Here is a 13,558-nt window from a genome sequence, read left to right as displayed (position 1 = left end):
TAGGAAGAGCTGTTTACCACAATGAGATAGATAATCAGTATGATGTAAAGAAGATGAACATTTTAACAAGTTTGGTTAGTAGACATTTAATCACTTAAGTCTTTTTAAAGGTCTTGATAGGTAATACACAATCTTACTGTGACTCCCAAAGTTTTAAAAACATGCCTCCTGAAAACTTAGGGACTAGATGTTGAATTATATTAGAGCCCAGGTCTCTTGAGACTGTTGACACACCACAGTCCTCACTGTCATACCATGTGTATTGTCTAACAGCCTCAACTGAAGGACCATTGACATGTCCTTAAAAATCAGGTCTTTAACCATTTTCAAAAATTTGAGTACATTTTTAAAAATTTCACGCCATCAAAATTTATGCTTTTGGACATAGAAGAGACAGTCCAGTTTTTTGGTCCACAAATTGAATAGATGTTGAATAAAACTTTCAAAGAATGGGTTATAAACCTATATGAGATTCTCCCCAGGAACTTGTTAAATGTATGGATTATTTCTCTACCAGAAGGAGAGTTTATAAGTGTAGGTCTGGGAGAGCTGCTTGAAACAAAGTCCCTGAAAACTTTTGTCCCCTACCCTTGATATCTCCCATTAACAAAGAAATAATTTTGAAGTGTATGTACACACATACACGTACCAGTTTATCTTTGTGAGGCCAGAATATACCAAGGTTCTGTATTATAAAATGTGGAAGAATTGTACTTGGAAGCATATATCTATGAAGGTCAGAATTGATGGGTAAAGCAGAGCAGTTCCCAGCAGAATGGAGTTTTGAGTATGGCCTCTGGATGTGAGCTGAGCACTGAGTTTTGAATTAGGTTCAAATAGAATATTTTAAGGTCAGATTACCCATAGTGGAATTGCCTGGCTTCCTTTGGACCTATATAGATCAAAGTGAAAATAAGCCTTTTCACCCTAGGTTTCTGTTAAAAAAAAAAAAAAAGATTTTATTGTTGCTTATTTCAGCAAATCTGTTTGCAGCATCTTCTACCTTCCTCCTATCCCCCAAAGCGTTCCTCAGTTTCCTACTTTATTATGTAGAGAGATGCTGGTGGGGTTGGAGGCATGATAAATATTACTGAGAATGCCTACAGAACCTACCACTTACAGATCTTAATCCTGTTCTGTTCAGAGAGATGGATACCATAAATACTTTACAGAAAGAAGTAATATACCAGGTATGATTTGACTGCCATGTGGGGCTAGTCTTTTGTTTTAAATATTTATAACCCTAGTAGGGAGCTGAGTAAGACCTCTGACCTAAGTCTCTGGATTAATTAAGATAGAAAACCAATAGAAACAGGGTAGTCAGCACAATTAGTGCCATCTACTGGGTGATTACTATATCGTTTCAGTAGTGTAGAAATCTGGCTTAATGTGAGGAAAAGCTTCCATTATTTCATCATTGGATAGGAGTTTTTGATGGTTTAAGCATCATATGGAAGATCATTAAGGAGAAGCTGGGCTATCTGTTTAATTCTAGTTTATGAACAGGCAGTACCGACATCAAACATAAATTCCCCCCAGTTAAGCAGGTTTATTAAACCCTGAACTGCCCCTAAAGCTACAGAAAATATGGGAATAGTTGCCAAGTTTTGTATGCTTGTTACATTTAACAATAATACTGGTGGGACGTGTAAACTGTTAAAAGTACCTTTGGGTGGGTGGTGGTTTGGTAAAAACAATTGAAGTAGAACACGAACTGCCCTTATAAATTTTATTCCTTTACTAGTGGTATTTTGTCAAATCCTGGCCAAGTGACTGCTGTTGTTCTTGGAGCTATGTTAGCTTTGCAGAACATAACCTATTTTAAATGCCAGAGACAATGTGCTTTGGTGGAAAGAACTGGTTTTGAACTGAGGAGATCTTGGTTTGAGGCCTAGATCTACTATTTACTGGCTCTATAATCATGAGCTTCATTATAAAATGAGGATATTGGGGCTATATGCTGGCAGGGCTATGAGAACTATGTGAGTCAATGTATGCAAAGCATCTGTTCTGTATCTAGAGCTTAACAAATGTTATGTTCTTTCCCCGTGAGCAGTGGAAATAAGAGGCGAATATTGGTCATTTCTCCATGCCATTAGTAGGAGACGGTCTTTTCTATAATTTAAAATCTGGAATATTAAGCAATTTATATAATTGCAATTAGGTTTTTAAAAAAAAAAAACACAAGATTTTACAGTCTTCTGGGTGCAGAAAAGTACGTGTGCTGACAATTTACCACGATTATGAGGATAGCATGTCGGCTTGAGTCTTCATCATGAAGTCTGCCCAATACCTGAGTACCCTGTGCTGTTTTTCCATTCACCTTTGCCCAGAGGGTGAGGGCATGATTATGAAGGTACGGGGGAAGAGGAAGGATGTGTGGGCCAGGGTTTGTGTCAGGGAGGAGGTCAGTGGCCAAGGGGAGAGCAGAGGGTGCTGGAAGGAATTCTATCTTCCCAGTGACAGTCCTCAGGATTGCTGTGTATCCAGAGTTTGCTGGTTTGCTTCTGATAAAGTATTAGGTAACTTTCCCCAACGTTTTATTATGAAAAATTTCAAACATGTTGAAAGAATTGTAGTGTAAACACCTGTGTACTCACCAGCGTGATTTTACCATTACCATCTATGTCTTTTTTCTTTTTTAAAATTTTATTTATTTATTTAGTTTTGGCTGTGTTGGGTCTTCGTTGCTACGAGCGGGCTTTCTCTAGTTGCAGCGCGCAGGGGCTACTCTTTTGTTGTGGTGCGCGGGCTTCTCATTGCGGTGGCTTCTCTTTTGCAGAGCACGTGCTCTAGGCACGCAGGCTCAGTAGCTGTGGCGCACAGGCTCAGCTGCTCCGCGGCATGTGGGATCCCCCCAGACCAGGGCTTGAACCCGTGTCCCCTGCATTGGCAGGCGGATTCCTAACCATTGCGCCACCAGGGAAGCCCTATGTTTGTTTTTATTCATCCTATTCTGGACATCCATTAGTCCATTTTTAATACATTTCAAATAAATTGCAGACATCAGTGCACTAAATATTTCTCTATTTCAGCATGCCTGTTCACTAGATTTCAAGGTTTTGCTGTTTTTAGTGTAAAAATTACAAAGAAACGCACAAATCTCAGGTGTACATTTGTGAGTTTTAATAAATGCTTATGCCACCTGTTTAACTCCAGCCCCTATGTAGATATGGAACATTGCCATCACTCCAGAAACTTCCCTCATGCATCTTCCCAAGCAAACCCCCCTCCCCATGGCTCCAGTGGCAGTCACTTTTCTGATATTTTAAAAACCACTCTTAGCTTAAATAAAGGTAAAAGTTTCACATGTGCCAAGGGCAGCTCTAGACTGCCTCACTGAGCTATGTAACTCCTGTTCCAGCCATGCCAGAGTGCTACCAAACCCAGCACCCTCACTCACCTCACAAGTGTAATTCCATGACCTTGGTATTTTTTATTCTGTCTTGTTTCAATTTAGCTCCAGGACTGCCCTTACTAATATCTGTTTTTTTCCCCCTCAAGATTTACATCTGACATCTTAGATTCTTGGGGTAGAAACTGCTAGAATGAAGACCAGCTGAGTAGGAGGGCTTGCAGTCCCACGAGTGTGGCTGGAAGGAGTTGGCTACCTGGAACATACCATCTGCCCCAAGCAGCTCTGAGTCAGAAGTTGGAAGGGGAACCTCTGGCAGGACATGACATGAAGTCCTCTGGGATGGAGTTCCAGGCATGCAAGAGGCACCTTGGAACTTCAGTGTTTGCAGGTCAAGTGCTCAGCTATTTAGCACATTTTGAGTCGAAAACTCTGATTTTCTTAAGGTTTGAGCTGACCAGAAGTGTCTTCTGCTCCTTACGGTTTTGCCTTTTCTTCTCACAGGTAGGGATTCAGAGTTGTTATACTCAAGAGAGTAAAAGTTCCTTGCCAAGCAAAGAGCCCACCACTCTCAGTCTATAGGGAAGCATCCCTGGATGAAACACACTAAAGAAAACACAATTGTGTGTTCTTTCCCAGTTTGTGCACACATGTTTATATACACACATGTTAATCACTGCCAACAAAGCTTTTTCTGCATTAAGCTCCGCATTTCCCAGTCTTAGGTATTTTCCTTTTTTCATTACTTGGTCTTTCCACTTCTCTGATGGGTGACCCATAATTTATTGAGCACTTACTATGTGCCAGTACTATGCTAGTGAGTTCCCTATATTATCTCATTGATTCTATTAAATGACCCTGTGACGGAGGTTTTGTTATCCTCACAGATTACAGATAAAAAGACTAAGATTTAGGAGGATTGACATAATTTGCCTGAGATCACACAACCAGGAATTTGTACTTTCAACTACCTAGCAATATGGAAACTGGGAGGCTTCTGCTGACTCACTGGACAGTGTGGACAGGAGATGAGGTTTGAATTGGTTTTAAAAGGGAGTGTAAATTCAGCTGTAGGTAGAGGCGGAGATGGAGAACAGGAATACAGAATTTGACTAATTCACATTTTCACTTGGAATTAGTCATACTTTAAATGTCAACTGAATATATACCCAATTAGTTAAGGAAATTTAGTTTACAACAGAGGTGGTATCTTGATAGGGAAACTGGAATATTTAGATCCCCTCCTCCCAACACACACAAATATTAGAAGAACATGGGTGAATTCCCCCATTATTTGGGAATGGATAAAACTTATTCTAACAATGGCTCAAAATCCAGAAACAAAGGAAAGATTGCACGATTAAAAAAGCATAAAGACAAATGATAAATTGGGAAAAATATTTAAATTTATATCACTGACAAAGAGCTAATAGTCCTAATATATACAAAGCTTGTAAAAGTAGAGAAGACCAATCACTCTGTAGCGATTGATAGCGAAAAAATGGACAAGAAATATAGGCAGTTCACAGATAAAATCCAAATGGCTCCTAAGCATATGAGAAGAATGCTCAACCTCACTCATATTGAGAGATGCAGATTAAATTGCCACTGAGATACCATCACTCACTTTTAGATTGACAAAGATATTAAAGTTTGAAAACATACACTATTGTATGGGCACTGACACTATGAGAAACAGGCACTTTCCTTCATAGTGGGAGGGAATACTAATGGTCTAATCCTTAGGGTTAGGAGGTTGGGGGATTTGGAAATTTTACATTTGAATTTGCCCTGTGACTCAACAACCTTGTCTTTGGAGTTCTATCCCTGTGACAGATTGCAAATGACTGCTAGAATACCTCTGCCTGTGTGCGTATCTTTGGGTAGTCACCCTCTTCCCCATAACAATGAGCTTGTCTGAGTACCCTAGGACAGTAGCAAAGTTAACGCAAGCAGAAGATTGAAAAGTACTTGTGCACTGGGTCTTGTTTTCTCTTGACGTGCTTGGAACCCTGAGAGTGCAACAAGAACATACAAGTGAGTGCTAGCTAGCCTACCAGAGGGTGAGAGGCCACTCGTGGCTTCTTGGCCAGCAGCTGACTGACCTCCCAACATGTGAGTGAATCTACCTTGGACTCTCCAGTTCCAACTGAGTTGACAGCTGACTTCAGTCACATGAGTGAAAACAGCAGAAGGAAGGACAGGGCTGAGCTCTGCCCAAATTGCTGACCTACAGAATGTTGAGCTAATAAATGATGTTGCTCTATGCCACTAAGTTTTGAGGTAATGTGCTATAGATAGCAAAAGCTAACTGATACAATACTGAAGATACTCTGATACAAAAATGAAAAGACATGTTCACTGAAGCATTGCCTATAATAGCAAAAGACTGGAGACAACTCAGATGTCCACCAGTTCAGGGATGGTTGAATACCGTGCATTCACTCAGGGAATACTAAGCAACGGCAGCAGACGTCTCTACATTTACGAAGTGATTTTCAGGATATACTGTTAAGTGGAAAAAAGCAAGGTACAAAATAGTACATATAGTGTGCTACCTTTTTTAAAGAAAGGGGAATGTGAATATTTTTGCTTTTATCTTTAAAAATGGTAGAATTGACAAATTAATGAAAAATGATTTCTTAAAGGAAAGGGAAGAGGACATGAATGGAAGCTAGACTGCACTAAATGTTCTTTGTTTTGTAGCTATAACTTTAGAATTATGGAAATGTTTTGCATATAGCTGTATACAAACACACACATATATAAAATCATGAGAAGACCCCAGCTGAGCACATGTGAGACTCACTGGGAGGTTGGCTGAGATGCCAGCAGAACTCACTGGGAAGCCACCCATTTGGGTGCTGCCAAACTCTCTGGGAGGTAAGTGCCCCTATGCGGCTCCTGAGCTGCGGCTGCCTGCGACTATAAGAACAGGCAGGGGAGAGCACAGTGAGGCCTGGAAGAGAGACCCCTTCCACCTCCAGGGTCCCTCTGATGTCCTCTAACGATAAAGCTTAACATCTTGCCAGCTGGCAAAAGAGAAATGTTTCTAGGGTCCAGCTCCAGAATCACACATTGGAACAAAGAGGGGTGGGTTTGGAGCTGCGGAATGTTAAACTGATAACTGGCACACATACTGAGGTATTTATAGATGAAATAATAGGATGTCTGCAATTTGCTTCAAAATAATTCTGTGGGTGAGGTATAGATGAAGCAAGATTATTCACATGTTGATAACTGTTGAAATTAGGACTGGTTTATAAAGGTTTATTATACTCTTCTCTCTAATTTTTATATATGTTTTTCTCATATATATATGACTATATATATATGACATTTGTTTTCTCATATGTATCTCATATATATGAGATAAACGTATCAATGCATATGCATGTATATATGTATGTATAAACGTTTCCTACTCATTTTCATTATAAAACAAGTTTAAAAATGTGAATGCAAACACAGTATCTGTTCCTAGGAAGCCTACACTTTATATTGTAATCTAGTAAGCTAGGACTGCTAGAATTTGGGAGAAGCCAGCTATCAGCCATATGCAATCTGAGTATGCCCTGACTGGGAAGACAGAACTGTCACTCTGGCTGACAATGAGAGAGAAGGGGATTTCCCTCCTATTGGCAAGTTTGGGGTGGAGCTAGGAGGCCAATACAGGTAGCAACATGTTCTTAATATTGAAAGGGGCCAAAACAGTTGCCTTAAATGAGTTAAGGTGTGTCAGCACTTAAAACAGTGCTTAGGGTGTTCTAAGTGCTATGTAAGTGTTTGTTGTTGCCGTTATTTCATGTTAATGATTTTCCCATTATCAACTAACCTGAAATATGCCCTTTGCTGACAAGGCCCCCTCCTTCCCTCCTGCGGTAGTATCTTCAAGACTCCGTATAACCCAGAAATTCAGACCTTGAACTGTTGAAGGAGAGAGCTGACTAGTACCCAAGAGTGTCTTGGTTTCCTCTTTTTCTTGCTTTTCTAGGGGAGAGGCAGCCAGCAGTACTGGTTACTGCAGCAAATGCAGCAACAGTAGCGGCTACTAGCAGTGCTGGGGGCAGAAAGGTGGCCACGGCAAAAGTGCAGGTCACAGCGAGGGCAGCAGAGCCTGCAGCACACAGCGGGGCCCTGGACCAGGGCAGGGTACTGATGGGGCCCCGGAGGAACTCAGTGCCCAAAGGGGCATTGTAGGCACCATGTAGGTAACTTCCAGAGCACAAGGAAGTAGATGAGACATCTGGCCACATGGCAAGGGTGGGGTGGGGTCGTAGATGCCAAGGGGTTTAACAGTTAGTGGGACGAAGTTGATTAAACCTTGACTGGAGATTTTGGAGGAGGGTGTTTCATATACTGCCCCCTCAGTGGTGGCGGTATGTGCATGTGTGTGTGTAACGCCCACGTGCGTCTGTGCGTGTGTATATGGACATCTTTTTGCATGCAGCAGTGGCAATAGGAGATTCAATCCCCCGGTAAAAAGGAGTCAAACTTCATATTTAGAGTAAATAGACAAATAAGTGAACATTGCTGGGTAATCAACCTGATACACATTTTTTTTCTCTACAGTGGAGTTGCATTTCATACACACACACATTTAATTTATGGGAATTCAACTAAAGGTGCTTGGCTTAGCAAACCAACAGCCTACCCAACAATAAAAAACAAGGTAAAAGTGAGAGAAGGACAAAAATATTTATTTTAATCGTGCATCCACCATGACACCAACAAATGGTGCTCCCCTGTGTGTCTAGCTCTTGTGTGATTCTCAGGAGCATCTTGCTGCTCCGTGGGATTCTAGCCCTTAAAGGCATGGTTGTGTTTTTTGTTTTATGAGTTTTTTTTTAATAGAACATGCACTCTAAATGCAAACCAGCTACCTTATTCAGAACTCAATGAAGAATACCAGCTTCTCACTCTCTCTTCTTACAAAATTTAAAAATGTTGAAAATTATATTTTTCACTTATATTAAGTGGAATCATTTGAAAGTGATATATATTACTGAGTAGGGCTGTATACACAAAATTATGCATTCCAAATTAGTTTAAGGGAATAACAAATTTAGCTGCTACGTGATTTTATTTTACATGCTGACTTTAGTCGACCTATCCCTGCATAAAACATGGCTCCTCTGTATGATTTCTGTTACATATAATGAATCAAAACAAATGTCTCATTTGTAGGTGTTGAATTAGTGTGGCACAGAAGGTGTGTCAAAATTCAATGTTTATCATTTTATTTCATACAAAACAACAATAGATCCTTAAGAGCAGGGTGGGTTGAGCATTGAAAAGTGAAGATGAAGTTTAGATGTAGCCTCTAGGGAAGGAAGGGCCAAGGGATGTTGGAAAACAACCCTTTTCATATCCCAAAGGGACTGAACAGCAACTGGTAGAAATGTGGTAGAGTTGCCTCAAGGACGTGAACTTGGCTATGTAAATTGCAAAACCCAAGTCTGGTTTACCTGGTCTTGTGTGACAATGTGAATATTATAAACTGATTATCTTATTTGAGGCATCTGTGCCCACCCCTAGCCCTACATTTTAGCCATGCTAAAATGGCCAAAATGGCTAATGGTCCTTCTTCACAGCAGGTGGGCTTGGGCCCATCTCTGAATCCAGAGTAACGGTGTGAAGAATCCAAAGCAATCTTGTGGCCACCCCTCTGTAGGACTGAAAGTGCCTTGTTCTTTTTCTGGAATTATCAATTCTTCTGCGGGTTTAACCTGCCTGGATTTCTTGTTCTCTGGAGGCAGAAGAGCCTCCTGGGAGGTGAACTCAAGCTGGGGCTCAGGAGCATTGGCTCTGGGCAAGCTGGTGAGACGGCCTGATACTTGTGTTTTGAGGGGGAGAGGAAGGTGGTGGGAAAGGGTAAGAAACTTCCTGGGAGGAAAGGGTCTGAGCACATGGAATGTGACCCAGAACAAAGTCTTAGTCATCAGAGCTAAGGGAGGAAGCTCTGAATACAATGCATCAGCCCTCCAGTGTGGGTTAAACTCAATATGAACTCTTTTGGTTTTAAGTTTTTCTAGGACTTCAAATTATCTCCTTACATATAGTGTGGAATTATGTGGCTTTATAAAGAGTAGTTTCAAAAGTATGAATGTGAAATAAGTTTATTATGCTCTAAAACTTTAACTTGTCTTATCTGTGGATAATTTAAGCCTCTTGTTATGGGGCAGAAGTATGAGGTTTTGGCTTTCCTGTTGTGTATACTTTAGACTTTGGAATGTTAATAATGTAACTAATTTTTCAAAATAAGAAAATACTTTGGAAGATTTCCCAACACATTTCAAGAATGGTTTGGGAAGAAAGTTTGTTTTCTCAGTTTGTTTTATGTGATTTCCACACAAACTTCCTAAAGCAAAATCAATATGCAATAAATCCTGGAGCTGGTGCTGTCAGTTTCTCACTAATAAGTACATTAGATCGAATCCCCTGTCCTACTCATGTACTCTCCGTACATTCTGTTTCCAGGTACATTTTGAGAAAACCAAACACAAAAATGTCTTGCTGGGGCTTCCCTGGTGGCGCAGTGGTTGAGAGTCCCCCTGCCGATGCAGTGGACGCGGGTTTGTGCCCCGTTCCGGGAGGATCCCGCATGCCGCGGAGCGGCTGGGCCCCCGTGAGCCATGGCTGCTGAGCCTGCGCATCCGGGGCCTGTGCTCTGCAATGGGAGAGACCACGACGGTGAGAGGCCCGCGTAAGAAAATGTCTTGCTGTGTGATCATTTCTGTCTTGCACTATCCTCTTACCTCTTGCAGTTTTTTTTTTCCTGCTTCCAGTAGAAGTTCTACAAAGCTGCATGGTATCTTTTTTGTTTTTTAACTTTACAGGAAGGAAGGAGAGAAAGTCAATTTACGAGAATGATTGGCTGCTTTTCCTGATTATAGAGGAGGGAGAGCAAAAGATGTCAGCAAGCAAGGCTCCATCCTCTGTTGTTTAATTCTTACCTCCATTTTCCCTCTTTCAGATTGGTGTCAGGGTTCACCACAGTTCCAGAGGAGGTTGACCTGACCATCAGCAGGGCTACTTAGAGGCCTGGTCCTTCTTCACAGCGAGTGGGCTTGGGCCCAACTCTGAATCCAGCCATGCAAACACTGCCCATGAAGCCCTAGCAGGTCAGTCCACTGGCTTCTCTTTTCCTTTCTTCCACAATCACACACAGAGCCTTGCTTCAAGCTTCTAGGAATTAATAAGGGAAGAGACAAACATTAGCCTACCAAGATTCTAATTAACTTTGATGTGGATTTATGTGTAAAGTTGGATGAGTCACTGATTTTTAATAAACGGGAGAGAAAAATCTTAAAGATTAATGTAATAACTGAGAACACAGGAGGGAGAACTTTGATGCTTGCTTAATTCTTTTCCCCAACCCACATCATTTGGAGAAAAAAATATCAAAGACCTTTACAAAAGGGGGAAAGGAAAGGGGATTATGCAAATTAAAAGTTCACAGGACTAAATCATTACTCTTGTGCAAATGAGCTTCTCCTTCATGTGCTTTTCAGGAGTGTTTTAGGGCTATATTTGCTGAGGATACATTCCCGAGGATAATGAGAAATGGAGGCATGGTAAAAAAGAGACTGATTATAAATCAACTGATCTTTCTGTGTGTTACAGAGTTCTATGTATTGAGTTTTCCCTCTCCTCCCACCTAGTCCAGGCAGCTGTCAGAAACCTAGACCGGTATGGCTACCTTTCCAGCTGTCCTTAGAGTGGTCTAAGCTCTTCATTGGCTTCAGGGCCATTGCTGTCCTGCCCCCTCTTTTGCCCTGATTTGGGGACTAGAGCAGAGTGAAGGTTTCTGACTGCTAACAGAAGCTTCTCACTCTTGGGTGAAATGGTTAAAACCAGCAGGTCTGTGGGTTCCTAGGCCACTCACTTTCCAATTTGATGGAATGTTCCAGTGTTGAGTGTCATCAAGGTTAAATAATTTAGCCTAAAGCTCTCTTTGGCCTGATAATAGACAGCTGCAATGTATAAAGATATATTTTGAGTAGTACAGATTCAGTATCCAACTTTTTCCTAAATGGTAAACTGACATGGTGAGAGATATGAAACAATGCACAAGGCCTTACTGTGTTTGATTAACTGTGGATGTTTCCGTAGCTTAGACAGCTGGTTTGAACAAAATTGTAATTTCACAGCCTTACCAAAAAAGTCATTAATCTTTTATCATTTTATAAAGTAAGAACTTAGTATATATTTACTGATAATGAGAGGAATATGTAGGTTGACATAAGTTATTGAAACTTTATTTCACATTGAGTTCTGTGGACAAATATTTATAAATAACCTCCTGGGATGTACCTCTTTTCTCACCTGTCATAGTTTTGCTTAGAATGAATTCATGAGACTATATGCCACAGAGACTGCTGAGGGAAGTAACCAATAGTAGTGAAGACTTTGAAGACTGACTTCTGGCTTTACCTCTTATTAGCTCTGCAACCCTGTTTAAGTCCCTTAACAGCCCAATTTCTTCAGCTCAAAGATAGAGATAATACCACTCCATCCTAGAGTTCTGTATTAAATGAAATAACGTCTGCAATGTACACAGGCCAGTGTTGGACATGTAGGAAAACACTTAATAGCAGAGCTATCATTTCTAGAAACAGAGTTGCTGGGTTAAGGGTATGTATATTAAAAATATTGATACAAATTGCTAAAGTTAATCTCAAAATTTGATTATAAAGTTGTGGGACTCATGAATGAATATATGATAATAAGAGATAATAGGGATGCCCATTAATGTAAGAATCTGCCCCTAGTATTCACCTGTTTGTTTTGTATCTGTTCTCGCTTCTTCTGATAACAGCGTTTGATTTTCCTTGGGAGAACTACATTTCCTCCATTCTCAATCCATGTAGTGCAGTGGGGCTGACCCCATCCTGTGGCTTCAGCAGGGAGGAGGAGTACATGAGACAGTCCTGGGTAATCAAGACAATGTATCCCCGTGCCACAGTGATTGGTTCAGTAATGGGCATATGACTTGAGCTGGCCCAATAAGAATCCACCGTAGCATATTTATTGATAGTATTGGGAAAGTGACACCATCTTTTTGATGGGGTTGCTAAGACTGAGCTGCTGGTCGTTCCTTCTATCTGGAAAGAATCTACTGGGGAATAAAGCATGAGGAAATGCAGAGCTGAGATATGTTCATGTTTGAATACTTGGGTATAGCTATGTCACGTTTTGAATTACATGAGTCAAAATATTGCCTTTATCGCTCAAATCACTTTGTGTCGGGTTCTTACTGAAAGGTGACTACACCCAACAGATCATATTATGTCCCTCAAGGTCACATCCTGCATAAGAAATAAGCAGAGTTTCTATCACATTAAATGCCAGAGACATTTATGTTCCAAGATATTTCTGAATGATGGTAGGTCACAAGTCAATATGAGTTATGCGATGCTTGTCTGAAGCTGTCATTGGATTAAGACCTACATTGGACAGGTTTAGGTTTCCTTCAAAAGCATGACTGCAGCTATCGATACTCGTTGATTACCTGGTAACTAGCCATGGTTCTATGAAAGTATGTATGTGTCTGTGAAGGTAAATACAGGGAATTTTTTTTAAAAAGTTGAATGATTTGTTAAAATGAAAATCTGCAAACTGTATCTATTGGTGTTAATTTCTAAGACTTCTTCCTGGTAGGTTTGCATTACAAAACATAAGTATTGTCTGTATTTAACTTTTTCATTTGGCCGTAGTGAATATACAAAGCTGAAATGCAGGGTCCTGTTGAGGGGTCACAGAAAGCAAAGCCAAACAGAACATAAAGACCAAACTTGGGAGAACTTTGAGCACTGGTCCAGAGCATTCGCACTTCATTCTTTGTGTCATGAGGGGTCCTTAAATATTTTGAGAAAGTTTCTAGAAGATTAATAGGCCAATGATATGCAGATGAGAGAAGAGAGGAAACAGGAGGCAAGGAAAGAAATTACTGGACCCACAGTAATTCAGGTTGAGATTTTTTTTAAAAAGTGGGGCAGTGAGGGCTTCCCTGGTGGCGCACTGGTTGAGAGTCCGCCTGCTGATGCAGGGGACACGGGTTCGTGCCCCGGCCCGGGAAGATCCCACGTGCTGCAGAGCGTCTGGGCCCGTGAGCCATGGCCGCTGAGCCTGCGCGTCCGGAGCCTGTGCTCCACAACGGGAGAGGCCACAACAGTGAGAGGCCCGCGTACCGCAAAAAAA

General features: G+C 41.0%; 1 long non-coding RNA gene across 1 annotated transcript in view; it reads left to right on the top strand.

Moving 5' to 3' along the window:
• The first annotated feature begins 9,973 nt into the window (after positions 1 to 9,973).
• LOC114897226 overlaps positions 9,974 to 13,558 on the top strand; it is a 24,584-nt gene continuing 20,999 nt past the window's right edge. The window contains exons 1-2 of the long non-coding RNA XR_003794025.1: positions 9,974 to 10,048; positions 10,332 to 10,479. This is a non-coding gene — a long non-coding RNA (uncharacterized LOC114897226). The remainder of the gene's footprint in view (positions 10,049 to 10,331; positions 10,480 to 13,558) is intronic.

The sequence above is a fragment of the Monodon monoceros genome, unplaced genomic scaffold (genome assembly GCF_005190385.1).
Source record: "Monodon monoceros isolate NGI ecotype Baffin Bay Population unplaced genomic scaffold, NGI_Narwhal_1 Super_Scaffold_16, whole genome shotgun sequence".
NCBI lineage: Eukaryota > Metazoa > Chordata > Mammalia > Artiodactyla > Monodontidae > Monodon > Monodon monoceros.
This window is presented reverse-complemented; position numbering and strand designations above follow the sequence as displayed.